Source organism: Branchiostoma floridae, chromosome 12 (assembly GCF_000003815.2).
Source record: "Branchiostoma floridae strain S238N-H82 chromosome 12, Bfl_VNyyK, whole genome shotgun sequence".
Taxonomy (NCBI): domain Eukaryota; kingdom Metazoa; phylum Chordata; class Leptocardii; order Amphioxiformes; family Branchiostomatidae; genus Branchiostoma; species Branchiostoma floridae.
The window spans coordinates 21311393-21317199 of record NC_049990.1 but is presented as its reverse complement, the minus strand read 5'-3'; positions in this window follow the sequence as shown (position 1 = coordinate 21317199).

Sequence of the window (5807 nt, the reverse complement as noted above, 5' to 3'; positions counted from 1 at the left end):
CGCCCCAGGGATGAGCAACATTGAATTCGACTAATATGTTAGGAATTGACGTCGGCTGACTTGAACTGTAACATTTTTGTTACCGTCAGACCCGCCGTTACGATACCCGCACACGATAAAATGTTATTTGCATCATTAGTACTCATATTTAATCATGTAAGTCATCACTAAGGCTATCTACATACCAAAAATCAAAATGATCCGTCAACACGTTCTTGAGTTATTCTCATCCATAGTTCGAAACAAGATGGCGCCTGCAGTTCCAGTAAAGCCACAAGAGGGCACCAAAAGTTATAAACCTCTCAAAAACACAGCATGTCCAGAACACGAGATACCATAAATCGAAGTTCCTCTGCAGTAACTTAGAAAGCCGATAGGGCTAGATGGCCATTATCGAACTTGACCGTGGTTTTCCCAACTCGCAACAACATACCAAATATCATCAGCATCCACCGAAGGCTTCTCGATTGATGCTGTTACCAGAGACACACAGCTAGCTGCAATACCAACGGATAATGCCAGGTGAATTAATATCAAACTTGACCTTCATTTTCACAACCGCTACGTACCCACTCAAAATCCAACCAAAGGTTCTCGATTTATGCTGCTGACCTATATACCGGCCCACAACATAACATCATAACATAACTGAAAGAAAATCAAAAGAAAACCATCAAAATTCTATTCCTCTTAACCTTGCAAAATCAATTACTTGTAGGCAAACTGAGGTTTCTTATCTTCCTCTGCTTTTAAGAAAAGAAGTCAAACCCAACCAATTCATATATAGCCAACACTAGCATTTGAATAGCCTCTATTTACAACTGTCATTAAACGCTGCCTATTGTTACAAATTTAAATTTGTCCCTTTTTTGCCATGTACTTGCAATTAGAGCTTGGACATGAATTTGAAGATAAAGTTCTTATTAAAAGCCTATAACCAAAAGACATTCAATCCATGTTGTTCGTTTTCGTCAATTATGTCAAAGCACATGTTTGATCGACGACGTGTGCCTGTACCTTTTGGAACAGCGGGCCCATTTTGCATTTCGTTATAAAATTTTGCCTTCATAAATCTCTGGCAAACGAAAGTTTTGACACAACATAATTGTCCTAATTGATAGTTTTATGCATGGGAATTCAACTTGTCCTAATGCAGCCTTGTTAAATGGCGAATAGACAGTAGTGTCTACATTATGGTAGCCCCTACCATTCTACAGGATAAAGGCAAAATATAAGTTTTATACATTGTACATAGACTCATAGAGATACTGGTGCTTTTACTTTGACATACCATAGCCAATCTGTTAGTGTTGGGTGACCTTCCTGATTGGCACCCACAGGCAGGGATCAAGGCTGGGTTATAATTAGCGCAGAAGCCCAGGGCTGGATTGCACCTGCGCTGTCAATAAGACGTGTCCAAGCAGATGTTAAGGAGAGACAGTTTTTCCAAAATCTTAAAACGAAAATGTTCAATGCAGTTCCAAACAAGTTGCTAGGTGGCCATTTGTATAATTAATATGTATTGACATTTCTCTCTTTCTCAGTTACATATGTGACAAGTTTGAAAGTCCTATCATGGAATGCAGTCGATTTATAAATTTTCTCCTTAATTATGCAAATAAGCTGTTGATTTGCATAATTAGTATCTGATTATGTAGGTCTTCATTACATGTGACAAGTTGCAAAAGCCCTATCATTAGAGTGCAATGGAAATGTAAATTTTCCTCAGTAATTATGCCAATTAGCTTTTGATTTGCATAATTTGCACTTCATGACATGCATCTCTGTCTAAGCGACCTACATACCAAAATCTGTTGTTCCCTTCTTCCGTTATCCGCCTTAGAAGATTTTGACAAAAATGCCCCTGCAGTTCCAGAGCAACCTGCTAGGGGGACCAAATATACACCACATATCCCTTATGTCACAAGCTATTTGCCATAAAAAAATCAAGACCATAGCAAATCCAGTTCAAAAGATCCAAAAAATTAATTTCTGCTGCAGTACCAAGGTCACATACCAGGTGGCTCAAAATTGACCTTTGTCTTCCCAACACCTACCCACAGACCAAATATCATCATAATCCATCCAGGGGTTCTTGAGTTATGCTCACTACAAAAATTCGGACACACAGACACACAGACAGACACACAGACAGACACACAGACACACCCAAAACTATATCTCCATTTTTCATGGAGATAATTAATATTCTACTGCATGTCGAAAGACTATATAGCGGTGACGTCATTGGTCAAGCTGCTCCGGCCTCTTCACTATTTGCGTCCTCGGGGGGATACCTGGAAGCCAAGATTCGTCGACAGAAACTTACCGAAAACAGCCGATGATATAGGGGTTGAATTTTATACTAGCAGTGATTTGGATCCACTACGCTAAGTTTACACTGAGTAACTGGGCACAAAACGGATACTAAAATCCCCTTACTAAAAAAAAAATTGATACTACCGCACGGAAGTTTTCAAGAAGCTCTGAAGATTTCTGACCGCAATGTCACGGCGTCAAGATGACAAAGTGTGTGTTACTTTTATTACTTGATTTTTATAGGAGAGGCCGTAAACAGAGAATAGAAAGCCATTTGACCGCTAAAAATTACTTCGCTACTTATCTACAAGGCTGGAAATGTGTATTATTTACCCCGAGAGTCGGGGACCTGGAAAGCCCCCTTTTCAATATTGTCTTGATTTGAGACGTTATGGCGTCACGATGACGCGATGTGCGTTAATTCTAATGCTCGAATCTGATGCGGTATGTCATTTAGTGATGGTTGAAAGTTCTTTGGATTTCTAAAATTATTTAGCTACCTTGCTACAAGGCGTTCAATGTTACATTACATAGTGCTGTAAGAAAATAGATTTCACTATATATTTTTAATTTCAAACGCTATGGCGTCAATATTACAAAGTGTGCGTTACTTTTATCACTTGAACTGCCTAGTAATACCCCTGCACAAAAAGCAGAAAATCATCTGAGTACTAAAAATTACCTCATAATTTATACACAAGTCGAAGGACAACTCTCCTGGATTACAGGCAACTGACGTACAATATGCACAAGAGCAGCCCACTGCGCTTGGCTTGTCTGGAATGTATGCGGCCAGCATTAAGGTGGGGTCACACATGCGTATATATTCAAGTCCGTTTGAGGTGCGCATGAAGCTCTTAGTCACTACCATGCTCCACAGGTCGCGGGAAAAATAGAAAAAATTGGACGAATATAGATACATAACATGCCAGATGAGTTAGCTGACCGAGAAGTATGGTTAGCGACCCAGCTAACTCGTCCGACATGTTACCTGTTTACGTTTGTCCAATTTCTATTATTTTTACAAAGACCTCTGGGGCCTAGTAGAGGCTAATACTCCCATGCGCGCCTCATGCGGACTTCAATATATACGCAAGTGTGACCCCACCTTTACGTGTTACGAGCGATTGCTGTTGTTGTTTATATCCGGGGTATTCGACGACTGGTGCCTATACCAGGACGCCAGTAGATTGGATTAAAAATTGATTATCAAATTAGCAGATGAAATTACTGGTTAATATTTAAATCAATGTTTTGCATAACACCTGCATTTTGCCTACCACTGCACCGCATCACCCTGACATCATCGCGATCGCTCGTCAACATACAGACCACAAAATGAAAATCGTACCTCAACGGACGTATCAACACTGCTGGCCTGGCAAGCCACGTCTGTCTTGTTGTTTTCAGGCGACACCCACACAACCCACGACCCTGGAGATCTCCATGCTGCAAGTACGTAGATGTATGACTTCCCGTTGGTCACGTCAGCATAAATAGTAAGTTTAAAATGCACGAAATAGACTTATTATACTCTAAAAATCTGCACATTTTAGCGCTAGCGATATCTGAAACTTACTTTGACGACGTAATATATATGTGTCATATATGTGGCGAAACGCAAAGTGTAGCAGACTATACCCTGGTAAGAAGAGACCTTGTCTCTACCAAACTACGGCCTGGACGAATAGTAATAGGGGAGTTTGGCCAAGTTATGAGTAAAGGTCTAGGTAGGAGCCAATTGGCCTAAGAGTGAACTGGCCGGTCGGTGATAGCTGGTTAGACTGCAAAAGACTTTAAACCTAAGTTAATTTATTTGTCCCTATTTGGCCAAATACTTCTCCTTTTCATCCAGCTAACACGTCTGCTTGGAGACAAGGGTATCGCTCTGTTACAGCTAGATCTAATTTACATTTATAAGCACCCCATATAAGGCCATGTTGATCATCAGTGATTATATGGATGACATCCTCTGGGAACTCCAAAACTGATGCGAGCGAGCGAATAAAAAAAAAGTTTGGCAAAAAAAAAAAGTTGCCTTCTGTATGAAATCAAAGTGGCCAGGAAGGTTGAACATAGGACTAAACACACATAGTATGGTATACCAACAGTTAGGTGTAGGGACCAGTACATCCTACGGGTGCAAAACATTTTTTTTTCTTGGACCAATCCGAAAACAGACCTGAAAAAAATCAGAGGAACAGGTTTCGCCAATTACAAAATGGACACACTATGTTGGCAGGCATTTGGGGTTTTACTGGGGGCCAAGAAGACAACAAGAGCGAAGTCAAGTAGAGTTTATAGTCAATTGTACCAAGTTTCTACAGTCAAAGGTACAGAGACAGTTAGCCTTTATTACATGGAGATGTGATTTTAAAATGCCAGTGGGAGTCCAATAATCCACCAAACAGATTCCTTTGTAGCAAAATTGACCAATTACCATTGTTTTGAGTATTGCCAGTTCTCAAGTTTCCACAGACAGTCGGGTCCAGGTTCATGTCCGGACCTGGAAATGATCCTCTGGACCTGAATTTTCTGCACTGGTATCTCCCCCTACCAACAATAGATTTTTTTCTTTCTGTCCTTTCACATCTTATTCTTTGAGTTTAGATTTATTTTGGCATTCTATGGCATTAGTTATCCGTTTTCTGATACTTTTTTTTTCAATCTACGGAATATTTGTGCTCATTTTACAGCTGCTTTACACAATTTATTGTGTGGTTGAAAACTTTTTTTTTTTTTTGGAAACGGCCGAAAATTGGTGCGAGCGCGGATTTCATCCATATAATCAAATCAACATGGCCTAAATGTAAATTAGACCTAGCAATATCGGATATAATAATAATCTTTATTGCAAATTCATGCCCGAGGACTAATTGCATACAAAGTAAAGTAGTAGTGGTATACATAAACATACTTAACAAAGAAAGGAAATGATATTCATAGATAAATCAAAAGGGAATAATGTCTAAACTAAATCTATTTCTACCTAAGCTATTTGATGGGTTTGACTTCTTTTCCGTAAGCAGTGGAAGATGAATTGTCCAACATTTTCATATATAAAGGGGTTGGACGACTTAAGCAAGAAGATTGATTTTTGTTGTTCGGTAAGGTGATAAAAGCTTGGGAAAGTTTTGCTGATTTTAAGGAAAAGTTTGGTATAAGCCTTCTCACATTAGTCAGGACGCATGTACGGCGACAGGAATTCTAGGTAATATATCAAAGGGTAAGGCCCACATAAAGTAAACAGTCCTTGTCTTTACCATTGTTTCGATGTGCATAACAATGTCCAGACGGGTTTTGTTTACTTTTTGTGTGCATTACCCTTTGACATATTACCTAGAATTCCTGTCGCCGCACATGCGTTCTGACCAAGTTGATGTAACGTCCTTGTTCTGACTAATGTGAGAAGGCATATTGAGGCGTTTTGGGTAGACACGCCTTCCATTTGTCAGACCTATCTTCAATGGGTGCAGGTACAGATCACC